This window comes from Erithacus rubecula (genome assembly GCF_903797595.1).
Source record: "Erithacus rubecula genome assembly, chromosome: 3".
NCBI lineage: Eukaryota > Metazoa > Chordata > Aves > Passeriformes > Muscicapidae > Erithacus > Erithacus rubecula.
In genome coordinates, this window is record NC_136689.1 from 137,757,822 (window position 1) to 137,777,776 (window position 19,955).

Consider the following 19,955-nt stretch of genomic DNA (forward strand, 5'->3'; position numbering starts at 1 on the left):
TATCTTGTTTTTCATCAAGTTAATAATTAACTTTATTGATGGAAAAAAAAAAAAGTGCGAATAGCCAACAAAAATATCCAAACTCTTTGATTATATCTTTCAACCATCCCAGTATTCCCCATTCTATTAGCTATTCATCAAAACTCTAATTATCCACAATTAGCTTCCTCATATTTTCCTGCGATTGTTTGATCTTGTTGTGATGGATGCAGAATGGTCAGAAAGACTCATACAACACATCCCATCAAAATCCTCACACCCCTGCCCATGTGCTGGTAACAAAAAATTTATAGCAGCTCAATTTTGCAGTGTGAGATGTCTAATACTATCTACATCAGTGAGTATGTGTTTCAAAACAGTAAAAGTAATATTCAGCTGTTCAGTCACCCAACATCCCAGAGTTTGTTCAGAGTAGTCAATGCCTGAGCAGCAGCAACACCTGGGGAAAGAATTGATGCCATTATTTGTGCCAGAGCACCCCAGAATTCCACACCATTGTAACAATCAGGCTCCAAACTCCCAATTTAGTTTTTAGCTCTTTTCCTGTGCCTTGCTCTCCAAACATCTCAAGCATGCCAGAAGCACAGTTAGCTTTCCCAAATAACAAGGTCCACCTTGAGAATCTCAAACAAGGAATATCTAAAGAAAATTAATTAGAACACAATACCATGATAATAACATGAGGCTTTTTCTTAACAAGTTACTTTTTAAGTTTCCAGACAGGGCTGTGTTTTGGCAGTCCTGTTCCTGTTCTGGTCATGAAAGATGCATGGTACTTGGGGAATTTGTCTTCTGACTGGGCCCCATTTTCTTGGAGACAATTGATGCCTGGTCAATTGAATAGATGACTACTTTGAACCTGCTAATGATAAAAACACATGCATTTCTTCTCTTAACGTCAGAAAATCAATTAGGCTTTGTCATTGTATATTCAATTGAGGAGTCTTATAACTAGTGAGATCAGAATCTTACAGCAATCAGGAATAATTCAGATATAACAATCAATTCATTTCTACTATCTGACCTAATTAATTACACATGTGAAGTTAGATGATTACCAAGCACTAAAACACTGTACTATCATCCCAGTGTCTGAAACAGCTGATAAACTCCCAATCAGGGAAGAACTGAATAATCACCTCTGGAAAATGATTCCCAAGCTCACGTCAAATAATTGGTTCAGCTGTCACATTGACAGGGTCAAATTGCCAAGTCAAAGCAACTCGAGTATTGTTCTGATGCAGGAAACACCTGGGTCTGTTGGCAGCTTCCCATCCAGGCAGAGCCAGGGCGTGGCCAGAGCCCAGGTCCCAATTGGAAGAGAATTCCCCGACAGATTTCTTTAAAAAAAAGCCAAGACTCTTAAGAACAGAAACTACAACCAAACATCTCAGAGTGAGAAAACAACCAAACTTCTTCAGCATTTTGTTCTCTGTGTAGTTTTTTCTCAGGCTGGTTCTCTCTCACAAGATCATCAGTTTAGAGGAAACTTCCAATGAAGCTCAGATATCATTGCTTGGAACTCTGAAAATACTGAGAATCTTGAGACAACAGAGAGGCAGCCTGGATAAAAGTGATACATATGCCACTAAAATAGAAACAGAAAAGATCCTGAAAATGACATGTCTCATGGTTAATTACACCAAGAGAGGTTAAAACACATAAAAAATGCTGGCTGTATGTACAACAAAGACAGCATCAACATGCCATGAGTTTGCCTATTACAAAATTGGTAAATCACACCACAAAATCAACAGTGTTAATTATCACTTCAGTAAAACAAAAGCACTCTGAAGAAAAGTCAATCAGTATTAGTACCAAACAAAACTGGTACAAAACATTGCCAAAACTTACTGATACTGAAACTTAACAGAAATGAAATCAAGCAGAATTAACTTCATAAAACTTAGCCTTAATCAATCTTAACAGAATGTATCTAAACATCAAAAAGAGCAAAACAAGAGCTCCCTGAACCAAGGGGAAAGAAACATTATCTGCCTGTAAATACTGTTGGTATATACATTTCTTATTATAGCAAATATCAATACCATTAGAAATGTCCTACAGTGCACACTGATAGTTTTGAACTCCTCCAGTAAAACTGTAAAAACCACTTTAACCACTAACCGCTTTTAACTGCCCCCCTTCCCTTTTTTTTCCCCGTTCTGCAATGCAAATATTTGTGATCTACATTTGAATGCCTGCTCTGACTGAGCTCCGTAACTGTCCTCCCAGAGCTGCTGTTAACTCTTCGGGGACACCACGGAACAGCCCGTTGGTTTTTCTGGTTCCGATGTTGGCAAGAAAGCATCTATTTCTATTTTTCCTGATTCCCATACGGACTGCCAGTCCGTGCTGTCACTGCCCGACATCCCTCAAGGACTGCCCATGGTAAGAACGGAGCAACTGTCCCTTCTCCCCCAAAAACGCTCTCGAGCAAAGGCCAGAAAGGCAATCGCAGGGTGAAACGAAATAAATCCTTTTTAAAGAGTCTTTTTAAACCCTCTGGGTCGTACTTGAGTGCTCTCACAGAGAGGATATGCTGGAGGATATTGAACTTTGCCCTTCTTGTTTTTCTTTCGATAATAATTTCTCCATCCATCCAGCCCCAGCTGCCCACCTTTACCGTAATTCTTTGCTGCGCTGTGCACACTTTTCTCTCGCAGCTTTTCTCTGTCTCTCCACCCCGTGCTCCTGCCGGTTTCCTTCCAAGCTGCTCTCCAGAGTTTTCTCTCTCTCTCTCCCCTGTATTCTTCGGATTCTCTTTGGAGCAGCACATGGACCCCCGCTGCTGCGGGAGACTAAGTCTAAAGAGTTACAGTTCGCTTCATGTGCAAAACGTGTATGATATATCACGCCTCCAAGTCACCAAATGCAGGAAAAAACTGGACATATGAACTTCAAATCAATATGATTTTGCAGAAGATAATTTCTTGTTTACAATTCACCCTCATTAAACATTTCTGGAACCATCACCCACGTGGGAACAGACTCTACAATCGGTAAGTTTAGGATATTGATCCACCCCTTCGTCAGGATCTTCACTGCCTCCCATTAGCTTGAATCTTCTAATCTTGGTATTCTGTGTTTTCAAGTTCCTCTCTCCCACTTTAGCAGTTTATGTTCCAGCGGCCTTTGGGGAGTTTCAACAAGTTATTTCTGGTCTCCCTCCTGTAACCCCAGAGCCCCCCAGCACCCCAATCCCACTCCCATAGTTCTCTGTCCCCACTCCCAGGGTTTCCCAGTGCCTCTGATGTCCCCAGTCCCTCTCCCAGTCACTTGTACTCCTCCCAGTGACCCCCCTGCCCCCCCAAAAAAATGACTCAAGGCCATTGTCCCCCTTGTTCTTCCCAATACCCCAACCCCACTCCAAGTGCCTTGAGAACCCCCATGTCCCTTCAAGACAGTGATCCAGTGCCATGTGCCCCCCAGTGTGCCCCAGTGAACCCCAGACCCCAGTCCCACAGTTCCCTGTCCCCACCAAGTGTCCCCAGTGTCCCCCCACCCTCTGATACCAAAATCAGCCGCAGTGAACTCCCTGACACACCTGGAGGTACCAGAGATCCAGAATTCTTTATCAGTTCAGACTCACAGCAGATCTCTCCTGCTCCTGCAGCTCAGGGGGACTCTGCACAGGGTATTTATCCACCCTAATTATAAATATTCATTAAAATGGACTGCTCAGCTAACAAAGAGCCAACACTTCTTCTATAAATAATTTGAATGGGACCACTTTGTTTAAGACAAAATTTTATTGTCCTGGAGAGTCCTAACAACGGATTCAGGGCACCTTGAACTTCCTTTTGGCAGGCCCTGCTCGTTTTGAGCTCCTTCTGGTCGAGTTGTTTTGAAAAGCACCCCACCCATCTCCTGAGTCTCCCTCACAAAGGAGGCCCAAGAATGAACTTTGGACTCCTGAGGAAGGACACGTGTTCTGCAACTCTAATATGGCCCTGATTTCAGCATCTCCAATACGATTTCAAGACTTTAACAAAGTCTTTTGAGCTTTTTGTGTACCAGTGACAACAATCGTCCTGTGGGACTCTTTTCAAAAAAACTAAATCACAAAACACCTGTGGGCAGGACCAGCAACTGTTCAAATCCTGGGGGCCAGGAAATCCAATTTGGGACAGAAGTTTATGGTTTTGCTGTGCAGTTTATACTCTGCTCGCCGTAACCACAAGTGGATGTGGAACTACGGGGGAACTCACAGCATCACAAAGAGCTCTGGAGGTGGCAACAGAAAAAGAGGAAATATAGGAACTCACATGTGATCCACTGTGGGCATTGCTCATGCCTATGGAGCCACATGGAAAGAAAGAAATCTATTCACAGCACAGAAATCTCGGATTAAATATGAACAGGAAATATTGTCCGTCCTTGATAGCAGCCGAAGAAGGGGCCGTGCCACATTCCAGGGCAAAGCAGCGTGAGGATGATCAAATCTGTGAGGGGAAATTACCTTGAAATAAAGAACCCCGGTGTTCATTTGTGATGCATTAACCCTTTGAGCTCAAACCCATCACCCCCAGGGATGGCTGAAAGAGGAAACACTCCTGGGGATTGCAGGAAAATGGATTTTCTGAGCTACCATGCCAAGAAGGGTTCAGGCATCTCCTGGGGGTCCAGAACTTCTCCTTCCACTCCAACACAGCCAGGAAACTCCCCCAAGAGGTCATCCTCAGGCTCAGGGTGCCTACAGGGATGGCAACTGCTAAGGGACACCATTTGGTGTCTGGTGTGTGATAGCAACCCAGTGAGCAGTGGGGAGTGGGACTGGGGACACTGGGGGCATGTGGGACTGGGGTCCTGTGGGGTGAGAAATAAGAGAGAGAAGAGAAAGTTTCAGTTCCCCAGAAGGTGCTGGCTAGGGCTGAAAGATGGACTGGCAGGAAACATAGAAGGATGTAAAAGTGTGGACACAGCAGGATACACGTGGCAGGAGCTGATGGAGAAAGAGATAAAGTCAAGTCCCTTTTTAGCAATTTCTGTAATTCAGAGGCAGCCGCACCGACCAAAAGCAAAAGGTCAAGGCGAGGTGAGGCAGTATTTTGGGCCACACAGTGAAAACCACGTCCTGAAGCCCCTTTTATGTCTCCCCAGAGCAGTAAAATTCTATGCTAAAAGAGGTGGAGCCATGCAAATGATTTACTGGAAAAGTCCTGGGTTTTGTTAGCTACACACCCCATTTCAATGAATATTTATAATTAGAGTGAATAAATACCCTGTGCAAAGCCCCGTGAGCTGCAGGATCAGGAGAGATCCTCTGTGAGTCTGAGCTGATAAAGATTCCGGCTCTCTGGTACCTCCAGGTGTGCCAGGGAGTTCACTGCGGCTGATTTCGGTATCAGGGGCTGGGGGGACACTGGGGACACTTGGGGAGGACAGAGGACTGTGGGATCTGGGGGTCTGGGGGCACTGGGGGACACGTGGGACTGGGATTGGGGTCATGGGATGCTCTGGGGGAAAGTGAGGGGGAACACGGGATGGTGGGAGTGGGATTGGGGTCATGGGGGTTGGGACACACTGTGGGGGTGGGGGGTGATGCCCGGATTTGGGTTGAGGTTCTGGTGTCACACCAAAGAAATTGGCGACTGGAAGTGGGATTGGGATCTGGGGAGGGGCTGAGGGGAACAGTGAGGGGCTGAAGGAGTGACCCCAGGAATTGAGCTGTGGTCCTGGGTGGGGCTGAGGGGGATTATAAACATGGGAATAGGATTGGGCTTCTGGGGAGGGAACATGGTACTGTGGAATTGGGATCCCTGGGGGCTGGAGGATATTGGGGAGACAAAAGTAACCCCAAGATTTGAAATCAGAGGCCCCAGACATGTTCAGGTGTCTCCTGACTGGGAGTTCCTCCATTCCCCCTGCGCTGACCCCAGTGCCCTCCCCAGTCCCACACTGAGGAGGAACCCTTCCAGTGTCACCCCAGTGTCACCTCCATGTCCCCTCTGTGTCCCCCAGTGTCCACTCTGGTCCCTGTGGCCTCTCCCCTCCATGGCCCTCCTGGCTCTCACCCTGGCTCTGCTGGCAATGAGTGGCCACCACGGCCATTGATGAAATGTCCCTGGACATGGCTCTGGACTCCTTCGATGACCAGTACCAGGGCTGTGGCCCTGCCATGATGGAGAAGCTGCCGGCCTTGAACAGCTCTGAGCTCCAGAAGAATCCTCTGTTCGCCTTGGTCTGGCAAGAGGCTGTGGTTCAGTGGCAGAGTCAGGGGTCCCATGTGCCCCATCTGTTATCCTCAGACCAGGCCATCGCCATCACGGCCTACACCATACCTGAACTGTCTGAGCAGTTCGATGATGAAGTGAGAGTGGCCAGGCGCTCCCCCCAGCAATACCAGGACAAATTCCACTTCAAAGCTCTGCATTTCCTGCTGACCGACGCCCTGGCCACGCTGAGGGACTTTGAGGGGCGACAATGTCGCTGTGTGTTCCAGGGGGTGGACCAGTACAAGTTCAAGGCAAATGTTGGCGACATCGTCCGGTTCGGTAAATTTGTGTTGTCATTGGCTTGCCATGGTGACATTGAGAGTTCACAGAGCACCACGGTGTTCAGGGTGAGCACGTGTCACAGTGCGGACATTACCACGTTACTTGTCCATCCCAAGACTGATGTGGTGCTGATCCCACCCTTTGAGCAGTTCAAGGTCACCGACGTCATTGAGGATGGGGATAAGGTGCAGATCCACCTGGACTCCATGGGGACCTACAGCAAATACAACTGCCAGAGGCTGACAGGTGAGGACACCCACTGGGGACATGGGGACACCCACTGGGGCCATGGGGACAGCCCTGATGAGGCACAGGGGATGGTGACACTCACTGGGGATGGGGGACAGGGACAGGGACACCCACAGGGTGTGTGGGGACCAGGACACCTGTGCTGAGGACACCAATTCTGGGGACACAGACAGTGAGCATGGGGACATGAACATCCATGACAGGGCACAGGGAGAGGGACCCACACATTTGGGAGGGGATGGGGAAATCCCTCCCAGTGGAAGAGAGGGAAAGAGACAGGTAGAGGGACAGGGACAGGGACAGAGACCTCTCCCCGTTCCACCCCTGTCCCTCCTCTCCACAATCAGTGCTGTGGGGACAGGCCCTGTGTGCTGGACATGGGTGGGCTGCACCCCCCCATGTCACTCCCTGATCCCCTGCCCCCCTGCCACTGCTATGGCACCCCTGAACTCCTGTCTCCCCTCACTCCCACACTGACCCCCCTGACCACCCTGGCCACTGTCACCTGCTATGACTTTCCCCACACTTTGTCACTGTCACCTCATGGCCCCCATCTCTCCTGTCACCCCCATCCCCCATTACAGCTGTGCCTGACCCCTTCATTCCCCCAGGGTGCCTGACTCTCCTCTTTGTCCCTTAGGTGGGAGCATCCCCATGGCCACCATCCACTTTGGAGGACTCTTCCTGGCCACCACAGTGCTGGCAATGACCACCGGGATCCTCTAAGTCACAAAGCCACCAAGGTCACTGAGGTCACTGTGGCCACCATGGCCACCTGACAGCATTGGTGTTGAGGAGTCAGTATCTTCATGCTGTGCTTGCATTGAGCCATGAAGCCGTTTATCGACACACAAAGCAGAGTTTATACACTTTTTTTGTTTATACTAAAAATAGCCCACCAATAACATTCATGTATCCAGCCAATATCGCTCACTTGTAACTAAATAACATTGCTCAGTCCCTGCCTCGCTTTACGCTAACCAGGAACCCGCAGCAATTTGCACGATTCCCCACAAAACTGCGCGCTCAGCACCTCACACCAAGCACTTTGTTATCTCTTACATTTCTTCTTCAAAATCCCACTTATTCCTGCCAAGGTTTGTGGCCTTCTACGGCCAACACATCCTTGTTGGTTGTGACAAGCTGAGCAGTGCTCGCAGTTCTGCTCTCTAGTTGTATTCCCACATCTTCCCTGTTCTGTTCCACCAATAGATTTTCTTTGTTGAACTTTGTTGACTCTCTTCCAAAACTTAGGATGGACTTTAACGTCTGTGACTTTGCTTTTCTTTGAGACTCATCTGTCTTTGGAATAAATAACCTTTTAGCAACTATTTGCTCATTTAAGATAACCCGAAACAGTTGGTTCCTAAGAGCACTGGAGGTATAACCCCACACCTGATAAAGGAATGTCACCCCCCAGAGGGGAGGCAGATTTAAAATTGGCTTCTTTTCAAAAAGCCCCCAATAAAGAGTGTGGGTCATTGGGAGCTCCCAAAAACCAGCCCAGTCCCACCCCAATTGATGCTGCTGACCCAAGGGTGCCTACAGGGATGTGACCTGGTAGGGGACCCCAATTTGGTGTCTGGGGTGTGACAGCAACCCAATAAGCAGTGGGGAGTGGGACTGGGGGCACTGGAGGGATGTGGGGAATTGGGGTCCTTGGGGTTGAGAAATAAGAGAGAGAAGAGAAAGTTTCAGTTCCCCTGATGGCGCTGGATAGGCCTGAAAGATGAACCAGCAGAAAATTATAGAAGATAGTGAAAGTGGTGAAACAACAGGGCAAAGGTGGCTGGAGCTGATGGAGAAACAGATAAAGGGAACACCAGTGAGGAGTTTTTGGCATGTTCTGTTACAGACAAGCTGCAATGCTGGACAAAAAGCGAAAGGTCAGGGCAGAGCAATCCAGGATATTGGAGCACTCAGTGAAAACTGCACACTGAAGCCCCTTTTGTGACTCCACAGGTGAGTAAAATTTTATCCCAAAAGAGGTGAGCCATGCAAAATATTTACGGGAAAAAACCCTGGGTCTGTGTTAGCTAAGAAGAACATTTTTATGAAGATTAAAATTAGGGTAGATAAAAACCCTGTGCAAAGTCTCCTTGAGCTGCAGGACCCGGAGAGATCTGCTGTGAGTCTGAGCTGATAAAGAATTTCAGCTCTCTGTTACCTCCAGGTGTTCCAGGGAGTTCACTCCTGTCAATTTTGGTATCACGGGCTGAGGGGACACTGGGGACATTTTCAGGAGGAGAGAGGACTGCAGGATTGGGCTCAGGGGGGTTATTGGGGGAATCACTGGACTGGGATTTGGGTCAGGGGATGCTCTGGGGGCAAGTGAGGGGGGAAATTGGGATGGTGGGAGTGGCACTGGGGTCACGGGGGGGTTGGGACACACTGTGATGATAGGGGGGGATGCCCAGATTTGGGTGGAGGTTCTGGGGTGACACCAAAGAAACTGGGGTCTGGGAGTGGGATTGGGTTCTGAGGGGAACACTGAGAGGCTCAGAGAGTGACCCTTGGATTTCGGCAAGGGTCGGGGGGGTGCTGAGGGGAATTGTGATCATGAAGTGAGATTGAACTTCTGGGGGGCCATGGTACTGTGGGATTGGGATTGGGGTCCCTGAGATCTTGGAGATATTGGGGAGGCAAAGTAACCCCAGGATTTGGGATCAGTGACCCCAGAGATGTCCAGGGTCTTCTGGACAGAAGTGCCTCACTTCCCCCTCGGATGACCCCATTGCCCACACCAGTTCCTCACTGAGGAACCATCCCATTGTCTCCTCCTTGTCCCCTCTGTGTCCCCCAGTGTCACCTCCATGTCCCCTCTATGCTCCCCAGTGTCCACTCTGGTCCCTGTGGCCTCTCCCCTCCATGGCCCTCCTGGCTCTCACCCTGGCTCTGCTGGCAATGACCGTGGCCACCACGGCCATAACAGTGATACCCCTGGACATGGCCCTGGACTCCTTTGATGACCAGTACCAGGGCTGTGGCCCTGCCATGAAGGCCGAGTTGCCGGCCCTGAACCGCTCTGAGTTCCAGAAGAATCCTCTGTTTTCCAAGGTCTGGCCAATGGCCCTGGACATGTGGAAATTTTGGGGATACCCTCGGTACCCTCTGCCATCCCCAGACCATGCCATCGCCATCATGGCCTACACCATGATTTACCTGCACAAGGAATTCAACCATGAAGTGCGAGTGGCCGGGCGCTCCCCCCAGGAATACCGGGACAGCTTCCACTTCAAAGCTCTGCATTTCCTGCTGACCGACGCCCTGGCCACGCTGAGGGACTTTGAGGGGCGACAATGTCGCTGTGTGTTCCGGGGGGTGGACCAGTACAAGTTTGAGGCCAATGTTGGTGACATCGTCCGTTTCGGTCAATTTGCGTCGTCGACGCTTTGTGAAAATGTCATCCATGATTTCGGGACCACCACGGTGTTCAAGGTGACCACGTGTCACGGTGCATACATCAAGAACTTCTCCTCATATCCCCTTGAGGAGGAGGTGCTGATCCCACCCTTTGAGAAGTTCAAGGTCACCAAAATCATGGAGGGATTGGAAAATGTGCAGATCCATCTCGACTCCATCGGGACCTACAGCAAATACAACTGCGAGTGGCTGAAAGGTGGGGACAGCCTGGGGCTGTGGGAACACTCACTGGGGCCATGGGGACACCCCTGATGAGGCACAGGGGACAATTACACTCTCTGGGGATGGGGAATAGTAACAGGGGCAACCATAGTGTGTGTGGGGGAGATCAAGGACACCCTGTGCTGGGGACACCAAGTGTGGGGACAGGAATGGCCATGATGGGACACACGGTTGGGGGCCCCTACATCTGGGAGAGGACAGGGGCAGGGACAGGGGCAGGACACCCCTGTTCCAATCCTGTCCCTCCTTTTCAAACACAGTACTGTGGGGACAGGCCCTGTGTGCTGGATGTGGGTTGACTGGGACCCCCCCAAGGTAACCCCTGTCACCTGTCACCTCCTGTTTCCCTGACACCTGTCAACCCCTCACTCCCACCATGACCTCCTGAACTCCCTGACTCCTGCACCCCCCAATGCCCTCCACCCACACCCTGTCATCGTCACCTCATGTCCCCCATGTCCCCTGTCACGCCCAGCCCCCATTATGGCCATCCCTGACCCCCTCACTCACCCATGGTCCCCCTGACATACCTCTTTGTCCCCCAGGTAAGACCATCCCCAACCACAATCACCAAGACCAACAGGACAGCCAGAGAAACAAGGCCACCAAGACAACCATGGCCACCACTGCAACTCTGGCCACCTTGGCCACCATGGCCTCCATGTGGTCACTGCGGCCACCCCTGGCACTGTGACCACTGAATCCACCACAGCCACGATGGCATTGTGCAAAACAATTGCATAAAATATTATATCAGAAAAATTGTCTCAAATCAATTTTTTCAAATTGTTCTATCAAAGCAATTCCGGTAAATATTTCTATCAAATATATTGTTTCAAAACCATCCTATAAAATAATTCTCTCCAAGCAGTTACATTATTATTCTATCAAAACAGATCCATTAGAAAATTCTGTCAAAGCAGCAAAATGTGTTCTTGTAACATCTCACTTACTTGTTCTCTTTCCATGAACAAAACTGAAGTAATCTCATCATGACAAAAAATACCAATAATTATTATTATTAGCTCTAACTTGTATTATTATCATAATATATAATATTTACTATAGTTTACACATCTGATAATTATTAACCTATCGTTTCTTTATCTAACTTGCACCCTGATCAATATGAATTGCTTCCAACCCTTAGATAAAATCTGAACTCTTTAAAATCACACTTCAAAGCAACTGGGGAATCATCTGAGGGTACAGGGGTGGAGCAAGACAAGAGGGCAAATAGGATAAAGGGAATCTGCATAAGTTGCAATGCATGCTGGGGTGTTTTTTGGTGTCCCCATCACATTGAAGGTTTTGGCTACATAAGAGCTTTCTCTAGGGTTGTACCTTAAATCTTCTGGACTTCAGGTCTCATCCCTCCAAGGGAGAGCAAATATCTCCAAGTCTGAGACCCCCAGCCCTCCACAGGGAGGGACATCGAACGCAGCTTGGGAATTGTCTTGTTTTGCTGCTTTGACAGAATTGATTAATGGGTCCGTTTTGATAGAATAATTTAATATAATTATTTTAAGGAAAGAGAAAGAAATCCTGTGATTTCAATGAGCATCATTTGGGCAACCGTTGGTCCATATCCCTGCACTTCTTGGCATCACATTCTCTTTTAGAGTTTTCACTCGGTCTCCAAATACTCCAATTATTTTTTCAGACATTTTTCTTTTCAGCATTCTATAAAAATGCACCATTTTTTAATTTCTTGCATGATTTCTATAGGTTTTTAGGAGCAGTTTTTGCAAGTTTTGGTCCATTTCCCTACACTTCTTTTCATCTGAAGCCATTACAGCGTCATCACCGTATTTCTGAATTTCCGGGATTTTTTCCATCACATTTCAGTTCATACTATCTCCTTTCCAGCGGCTTTGTCAGACTTTGACCTATGATTTCAGGATTTCATTCCCTTTCCTGTAAAGAAAACCTTCCTTTCAGGAAAGGGAATGAAATCCTGCAATTTCAATAAGCATTATTTGGGCAAGCTTTGGCCCATATCCCTGCGCTTCTTGTCATCCCATTTACTTTTGGTGTTTTCACTGGGTTTCGGAATTTTCCCATGATTGTTTTAGCCTGTTCATTTTTTTCCGAAGGTCTCAATGGGCTTTATTATTCCCTTTCTTCCATGATTTCAGGATGTTTTTAGAGGTAATTCTAACAATATTTGGTCCTTTTCCCTGCACTACCTGTCATGCCATTCACTTTTAGTGCTTTCACTCGGTTTCGGAATCTTCCTTCTGTTTCTCTCGCCATTTCATTTTTACAGTAACCTCTCTACAGGCTCTCATTTCAAATTTTTCCCTACATTACAGGAAGGTTTTTGAAGAAATTCTAGCAAGTTTTGGTCTATTTCCCTGCACTTCTTTTCATCTGAGACCACTTCAGTGTGGTCACCATATTTCCAAATTTTCTGGGATTTTTTTCCATCTCATCTCATTTCACCATATCTCCTTTCTAGCACATTTGTCAGTCTTTGTCCTGCGATTTCAGAATTTCATTTCCTTTTCTGAAAAGAAAATCTTCCTTTCAGAAAATGGAATGAAAGTGTGCGATTTCAATGAGCATTATTTGGGCAAGCTTTGGGCCATATCCCTGCACTTCTTGTCATCCCATTCACCTTTTGTTTTTTTATTCAGTTTTGGAATTTTCCCATTATTGTTTTAGGGGTTTCATGTTTTTAGCAACCCTTCAACAGGCACTTTTTTTCCCTTTCTTCCATGGTTTTAGGATGCTTTTAGGAAAAATTCTAGCAAGTTTTAGTCCATTTCCCTGCAGTTCTTCTTTTCTGAGGCCATTTCACCGTGGTCACCATATTTACGAATTTGCAGGATTTTTTCTATCGCATTTCATTTCATCATATTCTTTCCAGCGGGTTTGTCAGACTGTGTCCTGTGATTTCTCTATTTCATCCATTTCATTCTATGTCTCCACAAAGTCTATTGCATAACCCAGACAATCTGAACATCTGTCAGGACGTTTCAGGAAATCAGCAGTACCCCTGTGCACTCCAGAACCACCCTCCTGCCCATCACTCCTCCTGTGGAGAAGAAGGCTTGGAGCATGGAGAGAGGAAGGTATTTAAACTTGGGACCCTAACCAAAGAACTTCCCCTATTTTTCAATTAACGATAATGTGAAAGAGAGGAATAAATATTACCTCCTATTATGCTAAATTTCAGAATTCAAGCTTCCTAGTGAAACCACCTTGGTGAGGTGAAATTCTTCATATCTTCTAATGTGGAGACAGCAAGGCCCATTTTGAAGACACAGACAACCATTTCTCCTAATGATCCTGACCCACCGAGTTGATTTTCAAGGACATCACTGCCCATCTTCCTATAAACTCCTGCCCTGTGAGGGTGGTGATGGCCTGGCACAGGCTGCCCATGGAAGCTGCGGCTGCCCCGCCCTGGAAGGGTTCAAGGCCAGGGCTGGACGGGCTCTGGAGCAGCCTGGCCCGGGGGAAGATGTCCCTGGCCGGGCAGGGCTGGCCCCGGGCGCGCTTTAAGGTCGCTCCATCCCGAGCCATTCCCGAGCCCGGGGCGGGCGCTCGGCAGCGCCAGCAGCTCGTGCTGCCGCCTGCTGGTGGCACCCGGAACTGCCGCTGATTTCTCACACTTGCTGCTGCCCTCTAGTGGGCAATTCCTGAACCGCAACTCCCAGAATCCCAAAATCCCAGAATGGATCAGGATGGAAGGACTCAGAGTGGGCACCTGTTCCAACCTCCCAGCTCAGGCAGCATCATCCTGAGCACAGGATTGGGTCCAGAGAAGTCCAGAACTAAACATGGCACTGGACAGAACTGGACACAGCACTCACAATGTGCTTCACTGGGCAGGACAGAGGGGCACGGTCACTCTCTGACCTCCTGGTCCCACTCGTCCTGATGCCCCTCGAGCATCACCTGACACTGGGAATGTCCAATCCCCTCTCAGACAAAGATTCCTGTCCCGTATTCCTGCTTAGAATGAAATGAGTGTGAGGTTCCTCCCTCGGGAAGGGGGTGCTCCCCAGAAATCCTCCGTGAGGCCGAAAGGAAGAGATGTTCCCACAGGAGTGGGTGTGGGGAATGACATAGAGCCCTGCTTGAGAATTGTCTCTTTTTGCTGCTTTGACAGAGTTATGTAATGCATCTGTTTTGAAAGAATAATTTAATGGAACTATTTTGGTAAAATTATTTAATAGAATTGTTTTGATTCAATTTATTTGATACAAATATTTAACAGAATTGTTTTGATAGAACAATTTAATGGAATTAATTTTATACCATTTAATTTCATATAAGTATTTTATACAATTGTTTTGCAAAATGTTGTCGTGGCACTGTGGCCACAATGACTGTAGTGAATGCAGTGGTCACAGTGCTAGTGGTGGCCACAGTGACCACATGGAGGCCATGGAGGCCAAGGTGACAGTAGTGGCAGTGGAGGCCATGGTAGTCTTGGTGGCCTGGTTTCTCTGGCTGTCCTGTTGGTCTTGATGATCGTGGTTGCAACAGCGACTACAGAGATCTTAGTGACCTTGGTGGCTTCATGGTGCAGAGAAACCATTCCTGTCCTCGGACTTTGTGTCCCCAGCACAGGGTGTCCTTGATCCCACACACACTATGGTTGCCCCTGTTCCTATTCCCCATCCCCAGAGAGTGTAATTGTCCCCTGTGCCTCATCAGGGGTGTCCCCACAGCCCCAGGCTGTCCCCACCTTTCAGCCACTCGCAGTTGTATTTGCTGTAGGTCCCAAAGGAATCGAGATGGATCTGCACATTCTGTGTTCCCTCCATGATTTTGGTGACCTTGAACTTCTCAAAGGGTGGGATCAGCACCTCTTCCTCAATGGGATATGAAGAGAAGTTCTTGATGTATGCACCGTGACACGTGGTCACCTTGAACACCGTGGTGGTCCCGAAATCATGGATGACATTTTCACAAAGCGTCGACGACGCAAATTGACCGAAACGGACGATGTCACCAACATTGGCCTCAAACTTGTACTGGTCCACCCCCCGGAACACACAGCGACATTGTCGCCCCTCAAAGTCCCTCAGCGTGGCCAGGGCGTCGGTCAGCAGGAAATGCAGAGCTTTGAAGTGGAAGCTGTCCCGGTATTCCTGGGGGGAGCGCCCGGCCACTCGCACTTCATGGTTGAATTCCTTGTGCAGGTAAATCATGGTGTAGGCCATGATGGCGATGGCCTGGGCTGGGGATGGCAGAGGGTACCGAGGGTATCCCCAAAATTTCCACATGTCCACGGCCATTGGCCAGACCTTGGAAAACAGAGGATTCTTCTGGAACTCAGAGCGGTTCAGGGCCGGCAACTCGGCCTTCATGGCAGGGCCACAGCCCTGGTACTGGTCATCAAAGGAGTCCAGGGCCATGTCCAGGGGTGTCACTGTTATGGCCGTGGTGGCCACGGTCATTGCCAGCAGAGCCAGGGTGAGAGCCAGGAGAGCCATGGAGGGGAGAGGCCACAGGAACCAGTGTGGACACTGGGGAGCATAGAGGGGACATGGAGGTGACACTGGGCCACACAGAGGGGACACAGGGAGGGTTCCTCAGTGAGGGACTGGGGAGGGCAGTGGGGTCAGCCCAGGGGAAAGGGAGGCACTCCTGGCCAGGAGACACCTGCACATGTCTGGGGCCCCTGATCTCAAATCCTGGGGTTACTTTTGTCTCCCCAATAACCCCCAGCCACTACAGGGACCCCAATCCCAATCCTACAGTTTCATGTCCCCCCCAGGAACCCAATCCCAATCCCATCATTCTCCTCAGCCCCACTCAGGACACTGCCCCAAATCCTAAGGTCACTCCCTGAGCCCCTCAGTGCTCCCCTCAGCCTGTCCCAGAACCCAACCCCACTCCCAGTCCCCACTTTCTTTGGTGTCACCCCAGAACCTCAACCCAAATTCAGACAACACCCTCTATCCCTACAGTGTGTCCCAGACCCCTCGTGACCCAAATCCCACTCCCACCATCCTGTGTCTCCATTTTCCCCTGGAGAACCCCTGACCCCAATCCCAGTCCTGTGACTCCCCCACTGCCCCCCCCAGACCATAATCCTTCAATCCCCTGTGCCCCCCAAGTGTCCCCAGTGTCCCCCCAGCCCCTGATACCGAAATCAGCCGCAGTGAACTCCCTGGCACACCTGGAGGTACCAGAGAGCCGGAATTTTTATCAGCTCAGACTCACAGAGGATCTCTCCTGCTCCTGCAGCTCAGGAGGGCTTTGCACAGGGTATTTATCCACCCTAATTATAAATATTCATTAAAATGTGCTGCTTAGCTAACACAAAAGCAGTGCTTTTCTCGTAAACAATTGACATGTCTCCACGTGTTTAAGGAAATAATTCTATTGTCCTGGAGAGTCACAGAAGGGGATTTGGGGCGTGGTTTTCAATGAGTGCTGCAATATCCTGCCTCACCTCGCCTTGAATTTCGGCTTTTTGTCCAGTGCTGCCCCTCCTGTGTTACAGAACTTGCCAAAAACCCCACTGGAGTTCCCCTTATATCATTTCCCACCAGCTCCAGCCCCATTTATCTTGTTGTGCCCTCACTCTTACATCCTTTTATGTTTTTCTGCTTGTTCCTCTTTCAGCCCCGTACGGCACCCTCAGGGGAACTGAAACTTTCTTTTCTCTCTCTGATTTCTCACCCCCCCAGGACTCCAATTCCAGGATGATGCCATGTCCCCCCAGAGCCCCCAGTCCCACTCTCCACTGTTCATTGGTTTGCTCAAATTTTTGGACAACACAAACTCCTTTTTATCCTAATTTCCTGACTTATCCTGCATTTCCCTCTCTCTTTCCCCATTGGCTGAGGTACTTGAGAGGTGCAGAGTTCCTGGAACACCTGGTACCTAAGATTCCCCTCTAATGTTTAACTCTTCCTTTTCATTTTTAATTTTTATGGAATAAACCTCTTTTTCCCATTGCTTCTATCATCTTTCAACATTCAGTTTCATTTCTCAGCAAACCTAAAGTTTGTTTGTGAAGGCAAATACCTTGTTTCCATTCATCAATCGGTGGAATCCTTCCCAATGTTTCTTTTCTCTCTCAGTACTTTTCTTATCTGTAAGCAGATGCACAGCTTGTTTGGAAAGACAACTCCAATATTCCTATCAATCCCTCCTCTATTTTATTTATTTTTTTTTTAAATAATTGGCTTTACAAACTTTAGTTGCCATTGACTTAACTCCCCGTTCCTGGGTCTTTTTTGCTTTTCCAATTCTTTGCAGTGACATCAATTTCTGTCCTTTTGTAGCCATCTCTGGATCAGTAGCCACAGCTACTACCCGCATTTCCAAGTTCCCACACAAGGTTTCCACCTGCAGTTACATCCCAGATCTTTTAGATCTGAACCAGAACCTAGTAAAAAGTGTTTGAGTTTTGTTCCAGTGTTTCCACTTCCACGGAACACATGTGTCACGGACAACATGTGTCCTGCTTGTGGAATTATCTCGGGGGCAACTTAAAATTAAGGGGTCAAAAAACCTTATCCTTCCCCATTGCTTTGCAGCCCTCAAAATCCTTCTGATTATGGAAGGAACACCTTTCCCAGCTACAATTAATGAGATGAACATGTGCTGGATTCCATCTGCTCTGATTATCTGGGACAATCATAAGGAGGGAAGCTGGGGCTCCGACAATCTAAACCCAAAGATAAAGTCCAGTCGCAAACACTTTTTCCCACATAGATTCTTCTTGTTCTGTTTAGACAATAAATGCCTCTTTCAGAAGAATGAAGCCGCCGTGGATTTCCTTCTTCATCCCAAAATCCTCCTTCATTATTGACATCACTCAGGGTGCTAACCCACCATTTAGGTTCAACTGGGCTGGCCACCCATGGCCAGTTTTCAGATCCCCCTGGCCCTTCACAGCCCCAGCATTTGCTAAGGTTAAAGTTTTTTTGCTACTTCTCCCAAGCTTAAAATATTATTTTCCCATTCTTAGCCCCAACCTAACTGACAATATAAAGCTAAGATTGTGAACAGAAACATTCTAATGGTGCCATCTAATCTCCTAACATAAACTGAATTAAAAATTTAATTTTCACTTTCACGTTGTCTTCCACACCTGTGGTGACTGAAGGCACAGAAACAGCTGAACATAAAGAAAATACTGACAGCGAGGGTTGGCCCCCAGTGACTGAAAATCTGAGAGGAGGGATGCCCTCACAAACTATTTCATCTCTTCCTTGACACTGGGATGAGAATTGCAAGGGGAAGGAAATCCAAGCATGAATTACAAGGAAGATCATTGAATATCTCCCCTGGGTCTGTCCCTTGTTCTTGCCAAAGCCAGGGGCAGGAGCTGTACTCATCTTAGTTCCTATCACCATTCTCAGAAGGTGTTTCTTTATTTCTCCATTCAATCTCTCAACATGACCCAAACCCTGGGGGTGGCAGGGGTAATGGAGGTTCCACTGTATCCCTAAAGCAGTCAGAAATGCTTGATGAATTTTCCGTGTAAAATGAGTTCCCCTGTCTGAGTCTATTGCATCCACAATCCCATATCTTGGTATTTTTTGTTCCAAAAATATTTTAACAACAGATCCTGTAGATGCTGAAACAGCTGGAAATGCTTAACCCTGTTAACTGATATACTATTAGCAGAAGATATTTAATTCTTACCACTCAGGGCATTTCAGTAAAATCCACCTGGCATCTCTGGAAGGGACATACAGCCCATCACCTCCATCCCCTGGCAAATTTCTTTGTAACTCTGTTATTGGATTCAACATAAATCAAACAGCCCTCAATTGCTCGTTTTGCCAGGCTGAAAACACCCACAGCAGCATTTTGAGCAAGGCTTCTGCCAATTTTCAGAGGCCAATGAATCCTTTCATGAAGTTCTTTTAACAATTGTAGGGCCAGAGCTTTTTGTATCCACTGCCACCCATCCTTTGTAAACAAATTATTTCCTCTTTCCTCTGCCCTACTCTTTTTAATTATTTCAAGTGCCTTTGGTGGAAAAGACAATTTCTCTGGCAGTACTGCAATTACTGCAAGAGCAAGGGAAAGATCTTAGAGATTTCTGGCAACAATGCAGCTTTCCAGGCTTCTTTATCAGCCAGTCTGTTTCCTATTGCCTGATCTGAGCATCCTGCCTGCTGCTGCTTAATGTGGATTATTGACACCCTTTGTGTCAAATCACCATTTCCAATAGGCAAGAGCTTAACTTTTCCTGAGTTAATGTCTTTCCCCTTTTAATAAACCTCTTTCTTCCAATAGTTTCCCAAATGCATCTACCACCCCACATGCATGTTTAGAATCAGTAAAAACATTCACTGTCTTGTCCTGGGATAATTCTCAGCCTCTGACAAGCGGATACAGCTCTGCTATCTGAGCTGACCAGGTCTGGAGAAATCTCTCCACTTCCTTAAATTGTTTTCCATTCACAACCTATAAAGCCTTTCCCTTCTGCCACCTAAAATCCCCCGATCCAAGGGTACCCACAGCTTGGTAATAGATGCCTCTCTCAGGAGGGCTAAGCTTAGGGCAACTAAACTTGTTATCCATCCTGGAGCTTCATTCCCATGCCCAGACCTAAAAGAGAAAATGAAAGGA

At 47.7% G+C, this 19,955-nt stretch overlaps 2 pseudogenes across 2 annotated transcripts in view; one reads left to right on the forward strand and one right to left on the reverse strand.

Moving 5' to 3' along the window:
• The window catches only part of LOC306800058 (erythroblast NAD(P)(+)--arginine ADP-ribosyltransferase-like), a 35,570-nt pseudogene that overhangs the window by 5,312 nt on the left and 10,303 nt on the right, over nucleotides 1–19,955 (reverse strand). Inside the window, exons 2-3 of the transcript XR_013777929.1 lie at nucleotides 16,505–16,536; nucleotides 15,097–15,880 (exon numbers count right to left, since the gene is read on the reverse strand). The product of XR_013777929.1 is annotated as an erythroblast NAD(P)(+)--arginine ADP-ribosyltransferase-like (transcript). The remainder of the gene's footprint in view (nucleotides 1–15,096; nucleotides 15,881–16,504; nucleotides 16,537–19,955) is intronic.
• LOC306800107 (erythroblast NAD(P)(+)--arginine ADP-ribosyltransferase pseudogene) lies at nucleotides 5,265–10,943 on the forward strand (annotated as a pseudogene). Its single transcript, XR_013777930.1, has 3 exons — nucleotides 5,265–5,312; nucleotides 9,585–10,387; nucleotides 10,940–10,943. The product of XR_013777930.1 is annotated as an erythroblast NAD(P)(+)--arginine ADP-ribosyltransferase pseudogene (transcript).